The following is a 14,798-nucleotide window of genomic DNA, read 5'->3' as shown; positions in this document are numbered from 1 at the left end:
TGTCCTCATCAGTATTTTAAACTTCCCACTATAATTGGTGGTAAACTGTTAATAGTTAAAAATATTCTCCTTCCCTGTGTGGTAAGTATAGGTAGCAGAGGATAAACAAATCATACTGCACACTTTATTAACTGTCCAGTTTTCAAAAGAAACATGTAGATAGTTGTCAGGGATGATCTAGGTTTACTTAGTCCTGCCTAAGTGCAGGGGGTTGGAGTTCATATCATCATCATTATCGTTTGTCACTCCAAAACTGCAGCCAAGGCCTGGTGGTGTCACTCACCTCAAATAGTTCTTTGACAGTTCGGGATGTTAAGGGGCACTTCATCAAACAACATTCAAATCTTTACTTAGGCTTTCCACATTCATATTTGGAGTTCCTCAGCTTTCTTTTGGTCTCATCGTCCCCAGCTTTTGCCACCCTGGCTGTTGCTTGATTTAGAGTACACAAGTGGTTTTTGTTAGTTTAGTGCCTGCAGGGAATTGTTCTGAAGGAACCAGGTTCTCCTGGAAGATTTCTCACCATTTTGTTACTCTGTAGCTTTCCATGTTGTATTTTGAGGAAAGACTTTTCTGAGGTGAAGTACTTTCTGGATTTCCTCCTCTCGGATGGTGGAATGTGTCCACACAGTGGATGTATTGGATAGTGTACCTATGTGTGTGGTGTGGTGGTTTATTTATTGAATTTAAACTGAAGGCATCCTCCCTTGCTGATGGAGGAGCAATCCTGGCAAAGTACTATAGTGATAATGTGGGAGTTGGCTTCAGAGTCCCTTTGATAGTCCTGCAGGACTGATTTCAATATCAGTTTTGTGTACCTGGCTTGAGTTTGACCATATAGGGACATGGTACTCTGCAACTAAGTAACGTGGGGCGTGACTGGTTGCTGTGTGTTTTGGGATCAGCTTCCCATTTTGTATTGGTCAGTTGCTGAAGTATACAATTCCTGGAGTTCACTTTCTTTTTCAGCTTCTTGATGTGCTCTTTGAAAGTCAGTGTTCTGTCTAATGTGACCCTGTGATGCAACAGATGTCTGTAGTGCTCAAGGATTGTACCATCCTGTGATATTTGGAGTTTTTGCTTGGCTTACTAGTGCTACAGATGGAAGATGCAAGTATGTCTTGCAAGGGTTGGCATTCAGGAATGGAAGTGCAATAGTATTTTCTAAGTATACTCGGGGAGTTAGTTAGAATGTCCTCAGTGTCCTCAAAGATTTCTGATTATCTGCATAAATGAATCTTTACACATTGGAAGATTCTGGTTAACTTCTGTAGACATTAAACAGCCTTAGGGCAATCCATTCAATTGAGTATGCTGTAGACTTTTCTGACCATCCATCCATGACAAAGAAATAGATTCTTGAGCATGGAGGAAATGTCCTGAACCATTTTGCCACTTCTCAAAATTCTTACTAATATCAATAGAAATACACAATTGTTTGCTGTTTTAGGCAGCCCACAGATTAACAAACACGGACCCTCTATTTTTGCTGGGTTTGGAGCCATCTTCAATAAATTGATTTAAGCTTACAACTTGGCCACCATGTGAATGTCCTGGGCAGAAATTGGCTTGGTCATCAGTCAGCTGCCCTTCTAATATTGGTGCTATGCTACCATTATCACCTGTTCATATAGCTTGTAGATTAAGCAGAGTAAAGCTGCTGGGATGGTAACTCTGGAATTGAGCCGAGCAACCACTTTGGTGTCTCTCCATGGCCTGAGTGTTTCATTGTCTCCATACAAGAGTTAGTCCAGCAGGCACTTCTACACGCTTTTCCCAAAGTGTGGTAATAGTTCATTAGACACATAGTTAGTTGCTTCCCACAATTCAGGGTTTTTGACTATTGTCGCTCTTCAGTGTTGAGCTGCTCATTGTGGTCTTTGCTGTCTTTAGAGAGTGTGCAAAGTTTTGCTTGTTTCATTCTGTTCTTTACTTTTTGGTTTACTGTTTTAGAATGAGTTGGTTGGGAGAGACTATGGCAATGTACTTGAGCTGTAATGCATCAGCTGGGGGTGGGGTGAGGGTGGGGGAAGAAGGGCACTGTGTGTGTGTGTGTGTGGGGGGGGGGGGGGGGGGGTTGTGGTTGTTATGGCACAGGGTTTGTTTCAGTCGGCGCTCTCCAGCTGCTCCTTTCCAATCTCTCTCTCATAAGCATTTTGCTGAACCTAATAGTGGTGTGTGTTTTTCTCCCCCCCCCCCCCACCCCCACCAAAGGGATCTAAATCAAATAGTTTTGAATCTTGTTGGTGGCTTGTCTGTTGTGAATGCCCACGTACATGTGTCTGACACATCTGGGGATGTACTTCTGGGCAGTCTTCCCACACCAGGGAGACACATTCTACGTAGTGCTTGCATATTGGAGTAATATTACAGAAGGTTTTGTCCAGTTCAGAGGAAAAGCTTCTCGAGGTCATTTCCAGCCTTAATTTTTTACATTTAAGTAGATAGTACAAATGCATTTCCATTATGTATGTTAAACATTGTTGAATATTCTGTATCCTTTCTCTTCTGTCCTCTTTCCCCCCTTCTCCCCCCCCATGCATTTATCCTTGCAACACAATGGAATGTCTGGGAAGAACTATTGTGGCCTTACTCTTCAATCTGAATTCAAACACAATACAAAAGCAAAGATAGCATCACTATGTGACTGTCAATTGCAGTCCAACTCCTGCCATCATAGTACACTACTACATTCAGTATAGTGCATTTTGTATAGCAACTATATGCCTACATTCAATATGGTGTTTTTAACAAAATGCAAAATCTTAATGAAGCTCTTACTGTATCTAATATCTGGGAGGTGAGTCCGCCAACTTTTATGTAGCTTATGAAGTCTGCAAAATAAGGAGATTCTACTTTGTGTATTTCATTAACTGGTGTTGGCATGTACATAACTTGGTGATTACTATATTTTAAAACTTTCTGATTTAATCCGAATCAATTTTTAAAATCTATAATTGCAGATGTATAACTTTGAGCAAGCTAAAAGTAGTCTTGTTTAAATTAAGGAAAAACATTTTTTAAAACAGCATCCTTCTTTTTAAAGCCCCCAAAAAATCTAAGTATAAAGGGAGGAAACATAACCTAAACATCTTGTTTAGATGCTAGGAACATTACATGGCATTGTGTATTGATATAGTGCTTTCTTCATTTGTGAATCAATGTCATACAAAAAAAAGAACAGGAGTACTTGTGGCACCTTAGAGACTAACAAATTTATTAGAGCATAAGCTTTCGTGGACTACAGCCCACTTCTTCGGATGCATCCAATGTCATACAGCTATTTATATTCAAGCTTGTTTAAAAACCTTGGTTTGTAATTAAAACTTCTCTGGAACTACTTTCTTAAGAACATAATTAAGTAGAAAGGATTTTATTTTTATTTTTTTTTATTTGGGTTAATGTAAATATAATTTGTTGACCTGGATCTTATTGATAAAGTATGGCTCCAAATCAGGGGAATGAAGTCCAAAACAGCTCTTTACAAACAGTTACCCTCTTATGTTTAATAAATATAAAGAATATGCCCTTATTAAGGGAAAGGAGGACATTAGGGCTGAACTAGAAGACTTTTATTGTATTGAGCAGTTTGCTTTATTCAAGATCTAGTTTTCTGTACACAGCTGTACTAACTTGGTGAGCTTCCAAGGGTTCTATATCATATGTGCACCTCTACCCCTGATATAACGCGATCCAATATAACACGAATTCAAATATAACACGGTAAAGCAGTGCTCCGGGGAGGCACTCCAGCAGATCAAAGGAAGTTTGATATAATGCGGTAAGATTTTTTTTGGCTCCCGAGGACAGTGTTATATCTGGGTAGAGATTTATATAGCTTGGCTGGAAATCATTTTGAAAGTCCCTTCAAAATATACTGTAATTATCTGGGCTTGAAATGAAATTACTAAATCCCTAATTACTACTTCTCTCCCCAATGCGGTGTATGTTATTTCAAAATGGCTATGTAACACTTCTCATATTTTGGTTCAGTTCTCTGGGGTTTTTATTGCTATTGGTGGTGCTTTTATCTCAAAAAAAAAAAAACAAAAAAAAAAAAAACAAAAAAAAACCAACCTGTTTAAATTATGGGTTCTATCAAGTCAGAATTCTAGAGCTGGTTGGGCTTTAGTTTTGAAATTTTTTTTATAGATCTCTTAAGCTGTGGAAATTTCCAAGATTGACAAAAAATAGATTTGAGTTCCTGGCCTTATAACTGCTTTATAGGAAGAGAGATAGGAAAAGGAACCGCAGACATTCTGGATGTCAGCCTGTGAATTTTTCCACTAGTTCCTTTAATAACATGCAGGCATGCTTATGCTTTCGGTATTTCAGTCAGCAGTTCCACTCTGAGTAGAATTTCAAGCTTCTCAGTCAGTGATGAAATGATTGGCCAGAGTTTTACAGAGAGCAAGGCATAAATACATTTACACTTCCTAGTTAACACTAAGTTCCTATTTAACAATGCTTGTAATAGGTTAAATGAATTATAATCTCACAAAATCAAAGTATTATTGGATCTGTGCCGAGTGTAAATACCCATGTTTGGGGTTATCCCTTTTTTCCTCTTCCTTTTGGCATCCAGATTTTCAATCTAGACTATAATTTAAAACATGAAGGATTTTGTATTGCAGAGCTAGAAATTTGATTGGCAGTTCTGTAATACGTTCAAGAAAAAAGGACCAGCTGCTGAGCAAAAGTAGTTTGGCTTAACCAGTGGGTTAATCTGACTAACCCAGAACAAATCTGCTGCCCAACATTTTGCATAGGAAAAGAAGGAATTTCCATACTGAATAGACCTAAGGTCCATCAGAAGCATGAGAGGCTTCAGAGGATACCATATCAGGCCTCATCCAGATCTCGAATAATAGACCGACTGTTTTAAACGCTGTAGTGGAAGAGATTCAGTCTTATGCAATTTTTGTCAATTATAACTCTGGCTATTGATATTCTCTCTAAATGTCCAGTTCCTTTTTGAATATTAAGTTCTTGGCCTAAATGAATTCCACAAATTAATTACACATTGTTTGGAAAAAGTATTTTCTTCTTACCTGATGAATTTCACACCTCTTTTTAATTTAATTGAATGTCCCTTTGGCTCTTCTCTTGAGACAAGGAGACCAGAAGTTCCTAGTCTACCCTCTTATCTTAAATTCTGCAATATCCTTTTGGAAATGGGGTGAGCAGTACTGCCCACAGTTTTCCAGTTCAGGCCACATTAACTTTTATAACAGCATTTTAATATTCTCTGTATTATTCACTAGCCCATTCCTTGTGTAACAGAATATCTTGTTTCCTTTATTTGACCACACCTGCGCATTGAACAGAAGTTGCTATTGAGCTGTCTGCAAGAAGGACAAGAATTTATTCTTTGCCTTTTGTGCAGCCACAATATAAGAAATTTAAAAATCTTTATTCTGCAATTGATCTGCCTCGGCCCAAGATTTCCTCCACTGACTCTTGTCTACAATCTTGTTTAACTTGTTGCAGGTTATTGACACGTGAACGTGTCTTCTGAGAACAAAGCCAGAGAAGAGGATGCTTACAGGCCACTTAGTGGATGGTGCATAAACATCTTGTAATCCACCAAGTCTGTCAGAACAAAACTCTTATTCTAGAAGGCTCTGACAATCTGCTTACATTAGCCTCAAAGAACAAGCTATCAAAACCCCAACTTCAAAATGCAGGTGGTAATGGTCAGTCCATGACCTGTCTGGAAGTTATAAGTCTAACTCAACTACTAAATCCAATATATGGCCGGCTGTATAAATTGAGACTGCAACTGCCTGGGAGAGCTAGTGGTGGCTAGAAAACATTGAGTTCACGCTGCACTAAAAGTTAGATATAAACTGCATAAGTGTGGATTAGTGGCAAGAGTAAATGTTCTATAGTTGATAAATACAATCAAGGTGTGACCATGTCTAGAACAGACTCGTACTCCAAAAGTAGAGTGGCTTCACCTGCTTCTGGAGCATATATATATATGCCTCCAGGCCTTGAGCAGGGCTCATGGAGGTGTATATAACACCTAGGTTTCTTGCCTGTTTTATCATGTGAAACTTTTTTAGAGCTCTCTATCTTGTAGTATTTAATATCCTTAATCTAATTTTCTTAATGTAGTAATTATAAATCCTAAAATGCTAAACTATACATCAAAGTTAAGGTGTGCAAGAGTCTTACTGAAAAACAACTCCACTCATTTGAATGAAGATTCCTATTTGAATTTTACTTCAAATTCTATATTTACTAGAGTACTGCAGAACACTTAAGAAATCAGACTGTTTGAAATGTATTGAACGCTGAATTTCTTCACAGTGGATCTGCATAAAATACTTTAGTAAAGTTCACTTTTGTATTGCTTAGGAATGAATTCCTAAGAGCCACATTTTAAAAATATATTCTGGAGCTGAATAAGCCTTTGGCATGCTGGACTGTCTTTCAAAATAGTATTTCTGGCTGGCTTGGAAATACTAAAGGTTGTCTCTTTTTGGTTTGTTTCAGCACTCATGAAAAGTATTTTGAGAAGACCAGTTTAGAAAGCTACCACTACACTATTTCTGAACACCAAAAAAGCAGGTAAAGTTCTGTCTGTGAAACACTAATTCCAGTGCATGTATGTCTTTGTAATTGCATTACTAGTAACTTTTAAAGTTATGTAAGTGAACAAGCAGATATTCTTAATGTCCTTTTGAAGAGGGAATTTAATAGAGCAATGGAAATTTACATGATGCTTTGTAAAATATGAGGAAGAGGGCCAGTGAGGAGTGAGTATTTTACTTTTGCCCAAGTGACTTCAACTTTATTAAATCTTAATATGAGATCTTCTAAAAGCAGTCTCTCCAGGCATCAGTGAAAAGGGTTTGGCCCTACCCACCCCAAGCTGTCAACAGTTTCTCCCCCTCCCACTTTCTTAATGTCCTTTTCATGTTCTATTCCAGAGCATTCTAACACTTCCTGAGCTTAGGAGACCTATCATATTCCCAAGGCGACAGCCCCATGTAGAGTAATTGTGTGAGGTGACCACCAGGCTTCATGCAAGTGCCTAGTCTTTGTTGATAGCATCTCACTGAGTAAAAGATGATAGGCATAATGTTCTCTCATACATCCTTCTTTTAGCACTTGACTAAATACAAGCTGCATTAGTTTTAACAACTTTTAAATTTAAACGGGTGTAAACCCATCTTTAGATGCTTATTTGGGTTCAGCTTAAACCTGTTCCTAATTGACTTAAGCCAAATTGAAACGATCCTGTCTTAAACTGAGAATAGGCCACATGACCTTCTTCACTAGTTCAACTAAATTGGTTTTGAAATCCACCTTTAGTTCAACCTATGCAGCTTTCGCATATAGAAAAATCCTTACCCTAACAAAGCAACTTTTGACTGGCAAGATAATTGTAGAAGCTTTCATAATTTTCCATTACCCAAGTAAATGGGCATGAACATAATATTGTAACATGCACATGTTGAACTGAAACTTTTATATGAAGCCACTGTTCCCAAAGACTTCTTGTTCCCCTTAAATCAGTGGTCCCCAACCTTTTTGTAGCCAGTAGCACATTCATGTTTTCAGAAGAGTGTGACGGGCACCAACAATTTTTCAAGGCTTATTTTGTATTTGTACATTAAATAATACAAAAAAATCATATTGTATAATATATGAATCGAGAAGCCACAAGAACAGAACACCGGCGCCCGCAACCCCAGAGTACTCTGTCCCCAGCAGGTGCGGGCCCCCAGCTTCTCTCCCCTGCTGGGCACTAGGCGGGCCCTGCGCTTGCCGGGAACAGAGAACACCATGCCTGCAGCCCCAGAGTTCTCTGCCCCTGGCAGGCATGGGGCCATGGCTTCTCTCTGGCTTAAGCCGTGGCCCCACGCCTGCTGGAGACCAAGAACGCTGGCGCCTGCAACCCTGGAGTTCTCGGTCCCCGTCAGGCACGGGGCCGCGGCTTCTCTCCCCTGCTGGGCACTAGCCAGGCACACACAAATGACCCAGCAGGCACTGTGGTGCCCACAGGCACCACGTTGGGGACCACTGCCTTAAATGTTGAAACCTGTGCTAGTTTTGGGGATTGTTTTATTTGTTACTTTTTTTACCTATCTGAGGCAAAATGCTTAACATTTTGGGTTGGAGGAGCTGTTGGATTAGTTGGTGTCACAGGGTAACTGGCTCCTGTAGGAGGGAGCTTGGTCTAGTGCACCTGTGATTGATTAGTTGCCTCCTAAGTGGGCTTAGAAGAAGGCACATGAATCCTACAAGGGAGGAGGCTGGGTGAGCCAGCATGTGAGGAGCAAGGAAGGGGGTGACTGAGAGCTGACTAGGATAGACAGGGAAGCTGCAGAGTGTGGGAAGGTCTACAGGACCTCATTGTGAATAGTGAGGCATTACTAGGAGATCCAGGGGCGGGAGGACAGGTTAGCTTACTGATCATCCTGAGCAACTGCTGAAGGCTTGAAAAGAACAGCCTGTGCTGACAAGCTGGACTGTTTGGATAGAAGTTGAGAGTGGTTACTCAGATGGATGGCCTGGAGAACAGAGTCCTGGAACAAGCACAGAAAGGAACTGAGAACCAAATGCTGGTGGACTCATGGGTGGGTGTTCTGGAAGAGTTCCGTTTGGAGAGGGAAATGGAAAATTGCTGTCTTGAAATGGAAAACTGGGTTTGATCATTAGGGTTCCCAGGATTACTGCGCACCGGCATGAATAAGTCATGTCCATAGGTGGGTCTTTGACTTGACTAGTGAGAGAGATGATTGTGCTCTTGGCTAGACCAATGGAAAACTGAAGTAGGGCACACCTGTTATGCTGCAGGGGGCACCCAGTTGGGGCCACCTTATTATAAGGTTCTCTGGGTCAATTATTCTGCTGTACCAGTGGAGCCAATGGTTTATCTGCCAACACGTTGAAACTACAAACTGCTTTGTCTTCACTAGGATTTTACCATTTTAGTTGCTGTGTGATAGGTAACATGGTAAGAAAACACCTCTTCCTAGTGAAGACAAGACCCTACAGGCATGTCTTCACTATATTTAGCTGATACACTTCTGTATCAAGTTTGTTCCTAGGATAAGCCAAATATGTAGTGTCTCCAGACTATCTGTCCTGAGAGTTATACACTCCAAACACTTGTTCAAACTAGCATGTTTGTCTAGTTTGACGTGTTGTCTGACAGTTGCTAAACTCTACTGTAGAAAAATCCTCAGTGGTTTGTTCATTAAGCTTTTATACTGAAAAAAATCATTTAATTTGTGAGGTCTAAACTAACCATCCAATGCCATAAAGCAGGATGGACTGAGAAGAGCACAGGTACAATATTAACAGTGCTTTCAATTGTTACAACAACACTAGTTTTATGTGTTCTAGTACTTAAGATTCCAGAGTGTTGCCTAGATTAACCATACTAGTTTGTCAAATCCTATTTTAGGAGACAGCATTTTTTGTCCCTCAAGAATTGCTTTTATAGCTTGCTTTTTTGCAGTGTAAATATTAGTTAATTGTGGATTTTGGGACAGTATTTTCCTCACAAATTAACTTCTAATTATATTTGGAAGTACTAGTCTTTTCCACAAGCAAGCTACGTACATGATTCTGTAAGTAGTTTCTGGCTTTGAGGAAAAAATCCTTCCTTCCTTCCTGAGTTTTCAGTAGGCTTCTGTTAGCAGAAATACTTGCTAGCTTGCAAATGTTCTGCTGTTGAATACCAATCTGACTTTTTTTAAATAACAAAGTGAATTCCCAGAAAATAACTTGCTAGTGAGACTTGAAATAATATTGGTCTGTACTGAATTAAATGCATGCTTGAGCAAACTGTAGTGAATGACATCTTTTTTTTTTTTTTTTTTCCTTCAAGTTTTGAGGATGACCTAGCACTTTATGGGTAGCTTAGTTTTGCTAGATCTCTTTACATAAATGAGTACTAGTTCACTTTTCTCTGTATTGTCCAGGAGTATCTGCTTATCCCCTCTTAATAGAAGGATTCTTTTTCTGGAAACATAAGCGAATGAGCTCAGTTATGAGATTATGGTGGGTGTCTCATTTGTGGTGGAATAACTTTAAATTAAGAGCAATAGTAAGCTTTCAGTTGAGCAGACTTTATCATTCAATTATATAAATGTCTTAAGTTATTCCTTTCAGTTGAACTGGTACTTTAAAGAACTCCAGTTCTTTAAAAGTTAAACTCTCAGATGAAGAACAGATGAGACTGTCCTTACTTCTAAAAAGTAAAGTGCAGAGAAAGTTGCAAGGAATAGTCACTCCAGCCTTCATGCAGATATCTTCAGTCAAAGGCAATCACCTGAATGTTTAGTGTAGCTGAGCTTGAATGTATTACCCAAACCCCTACATTAACAGAATGCTGTTTGCAAAGTCAGCACTGGAGTTAGTAAATGCCAGAATTAAGGTTGCCTGTACAACCTTAATTTGCCTCTTTATGTGTATGCATTATGATAATATTTAATTCCATTATCACATTGACCAAACTGGAAAAAATATTCCATTATGTGGTACAATATTGACACCCATGGGGATCATCAGCAGGATTGAAGCCTTTAGTTCATTGTGCAGACCTGTACACTTGAGCTAAAGGAGTAACTGGTAGCTGTAGTAAATTCTCGTCTATGAATTAGCACTACGGGGGGTAGCTATTTTGCCAGTAGGTTTCACAGATACTTGCTGACAGTGAAGGAATGATGGAGGTGGGGGGGGTGTTTCCATTTCAGACTGTGGAGGAGAGCATGCTGTAGAGGACACAGATTCTTCTGTTCATTCCCCTGAGTTTGACCCCTTTTTTTTTTTTTCCCATTCCCTCCAACCTGTCCCTGTTTCTTGACTACACCTGGCTCCTCATACCAGTCCCATTCTCCTCATCTAGTTAGTCTGCTCCTCAGGCTTTTCAACCCACTCCCATTGCCCAGCAAGTTCCAGACTCCCTATCCCAGTCTCCTTGTCCAGTCAATCTGTTTCAAATCTCTCTTCGCTCCCAGTCCCTTGCTTTTGCATGTGATTGATCTTTATATCCAGAAAGATTTGAGGATATTAAGATTCCAATTTACTAGCTTTTAAATAAGCAAACTGAGGAAAAACAACAACCCAAAAAACAAATTCCACCATGTGGAACCATAGTGACCCCCAACTTGGGTCATCTGCAGGGTTTGGGCCATTAGATGGGTTTCATAGCTATTTGCTTATCAGAGGGGAGAGTGTAGAGATTAAAGACTCTTGGGTTCAGTTCCAGGATCTGGAGGGGAGTGTGCTCTAGTGGTTTAGGACCTTCAGCCTATATTCTCCCCCTCCCACCCCCTGATTCCTCTGCTCCTGTTCAATCCCCTCACTTCTGCATTCTAGATCAGGCTGCTTTCTTCTTCTCTGGCTGGGTGCCAGTAAGGGGATACATTGCAACTGTGGGAAGCCCAGTGTCCCTCCTCTCACTTTCAGCCTTACATAGGATATGCTCCATTGCTCTATGGGGATCATGCTTGTGCAGTCAATTCATACATAGGAGCTGTGCAGGGCTGGAGCATGCTCTGTAAGGACAGAATACCTGGCTACTGAATTCTCCAAACTCTTAATTCTTTACTGAGCATGTTCAAACAACTTTTCAAAGACTCATAACTTGAGCTCTGTTTCATAGGACTGCAAAATGCCTATTCCTGACCCCCTTCGCAAATTTCATGTCCCTGCTCCAAAGCATGGAGGTATTAGTGTCTCCGTTTCTTACAATACATTTGTTAACATGAACTGAATAACGTTGGTCCTTAATCTCGCTCTTGGAAATGGCTGAACCACTCTTGCTGAGGGTTTTCAAAAATGTTCAGCCTGAGGCAGATGTCTGACATTAGACATTTGGGTTGAAATTTTCAAAGTTTTCCAAAGTTATAAGCATTTGAAAACAGCATCTTGCAATAGAAAATGTTAGACAGCCTTAACTACAGATGTTGCTGCCTGCCCTACCTGTTTTTAACAAGGCTTACTTGCCAATGGTAAGTAGGAAGTGCTCCCAGGTAAATGTGCAGGTCTAAAACATTCTGGGAAACTTGACTTTTCATAGAAAAATGTTACTCGTGCAGAGGATTTTGATTTTGAAAATTTTGATTACAAATGTAAAAAGTGTCATTTTGTTGTTCATAGCTCTGTTGGACTCAATGTAGGCACTACAGGTTTCTGTCTTGCTTGTATTGCTCAGGAACTTTTTCAAGACCTATTTTATAAGATTAGGGAATAAAATGGGGAGGATAAGATGCAAAAACCACTAATTGCACTGAGTATCCAAAGATTCCCATGTTTGAAAGGAATCATGACAGTAGTGGTGTTTCCTATTGAGGTATATGCTTTGATCTAACTTTAAGGAACAGGTTGCAACTTTACTGTCAAATCATATTGAGGCTTTTCTTACCCTGGAAGGAATTTTGGAGTTCTACATTGTATTCAACCTCCTTCAGCCCCTCGTGTTCTCCTGCTACACAATCAGCTTTAAATCCCAGGTTTCAGCTACTGTCCTAGCTACAGAATGGATAGGACTCATGTTAAATCAAGTTAATCAGCTGAGCTTGCTGTGAATCAACATGAGGATGCATGCTTTACCCTCTTAAGTAGAGGAAAGGAGATGGCGTTACTTCCAATGCACCCAGGCCCACCAGTCTCTGGATCAAGAGGCTGGAAATCACCTGGGATTACAGCATGGCAGTGTGAATTACTAGTGCCTGTAATGGCCTTGACGTTTCTCAACTTCTACAGCATGCTTTAGGACTCTTAAGAATGAGACAAAACTCCTTATGGCTTCACTAAAGTATTGGCATTTAAAAATATCTCAGTGGATGGACTAGCAAATTTTACTTTTTTTAGTAACCAAGTTTGGCTGTGACAATAAATATGTTTTTTGGCAACTAACACAATTAAACCTGTCTATCCATGAGATTACTGTAGGATGAAAACAGGTGGGTAATTCTGTTAATTCATATAAATGAGAATTACTGACATTGAATTGATTCCAGAAACATACTTTAGTGCTGCTGCTAAAATTAAGGTTTTTAATCACTATTTTCATGATGTTTAGATAAAACTGACTGCTGATGAATAAAACAGTCTTTCTTCTCTCAGATAGAGCAAGACCTTCCTATCTTTCTCCAAAGTGAAGTTTAAAAAAAAAAAAGAGAAAACCAAAACATATTCCACAAAACATATTAAATGAGCATATTTTTAAACAGACAAAATGAAACCTGATTCTTTCCATTGGACTTGCTTAGGAATTCAATTTTTCTGTAGAAAGAGACTAGGTAACCAGTGTATATAACCTTACTTAACAGGTATTCAGTTATCCAAAGTACTCCCATTTATCCAAATAGCATGGCAGGACATGGATTTTAGTTGGATAATAGGGTGTCTGGATAATCAAGAGGGAATTGAATGAGTGTGGGAAACACAAGTAAGATGTCAGACTATCACAGTATTTTATTGTAAAATGCCCCTGTATTGAAAAGTAGACAAACATGAACTTTGCTAGAGAATGCTAGCTTGCACAAAGCAATCACAGTAATCAGCTAAAATATGGCAAAGAACTCTGTTATAGCAGCTTTCTTTTTTGTGCAATTTAATTTTTCTGTTGCCTGCATGTGTAACTTTCAGAGGAACAAGGTATGCATGTAGTCCGTGTTCTGACTCTCCATCCCAAGTAAAAAACCTGTTAAATACAGCATCTGGTTCAGAAGCTGTCAGTACCTTATCCGAAGGTGCTGCTACCTTGACGACTCCTTATCCTCTTCAGCTGTGTCCATGAATTCTGTGTTGATCTTGAATGTTCACAACAGCTCACCATAACCTTCATCCTGAGTATCAGAGCCCTCCTATTCCTGGACAGCCTCTGTTTCCCAACTTGTCTGCTCAGCAATTGCATGCAGGGCATCTTGTATCCTTAATTTCCTGGGATACTCTAACCAGCTCAGCCTTGGGTTCATGTAGGACCTTTTTTCTCCCCCATCACCTGGCTGTTTCCTGCTGAAGCATGGACCACAATTCAGCCAATAGATAGCAGTCACCTTTTATTGTTAGCATCTTAATTGAATCTGTGAGGGTCAGTAGCATGTGTACAGTGAGGACATTAGCAATCCTTGGACACTTGTACAGGGCTAACCTGTTGGCTAATGTTCCTTGATCCATAGGTTGGAGTTTTGATGTGTTAGTAGGCAAAAATAAACACTAGACACCATCAGCTGAAGTGAGCTGATCAGAATCATTATCTATAAAGAGAATATGCTGTGGGAGGTCTAATGACCACAAACCCATTTGGACAGCTACCACAAAGTTGGAGTGGAACCAATGCTTTAAAAAATGGTGGCATTTGCCCATTGACTGTGTAGTGTGGGACACCGGAAATATATGCATTTGAAGCATCGGGGACACCTGGACTTGCTGATCACAAGCAGCTTTAGACCGTGTATTCCTGTGTCATTTGTACAACAAAACATTACTCTGTTCTTTTTCAAACCGGAGATGAACTTCTCAGACCAACGTGCAAGTGTCTTCTGGAAGCATTTTTCAGAATGTCTGCTTTGACCTTGTCATAAAACTGGTCAGCCTTCAGACCCTCTTTAACTGCATCCGTTCACACACCATTTTTCTAAATGGGGCGATGTTTGCCATGCAGGAAGACAACAGTTAATCAGCAACAGACAGCTGACTTGTATCATGCTGCTTCTTGAAATGACTTAGCCATTCCTCACTGCCACCAAAAGCGGCGTCCACGCGATTAATATTTTGATGGAAATGGATAGCTTTTTGCTTTAATATAGTTAACGGAACACCTG

At 39.8% G+C, this 14,798-nt stretch overlaps 1 protein-coding gene across 6 annotated transcripts in view; it reads left to right on the top strand.

The window, feature by feature from the left end:
- NCOA3 (nuclear receptor coactivator 3) overlaps window positions 1-14,798 on the top strand; it is a 163,063-nt gene that overhangs the window by 8,644 nt on the left and 139,621 nt on the right. For all 6 annotated transcript variants that reach the window (XM_034786928.1, XM_034786930.1, XM_034786927.1 and 3 more), the window contains exon 2: window positions 6,502-6,576. The gene's annotated coding sequence lies outside the window, so the exon portion shown is untranslated. The remainder of the gene's footprint in view (window positions 1-6,501; window positions 6,577-14,798) is intronic.

Source organism: Trachemys scripta, chromosome 12 (assembly GCF_013100865.1).
Source record: "Trachemys scripta elegans isolate TJP31775 chromosome 12, CAS_Tse_1.0, whole genome shotgun sequence".
NCBI lineage: Eukaryota > Metazoa > Chordata > Testudines > Emydidae > Trachemys > Trachemys scripta.
Note: the sequence above shows the minus strand (reverse complement) of the source record. Positions and strands in the feature narration are given on the sequence as shown.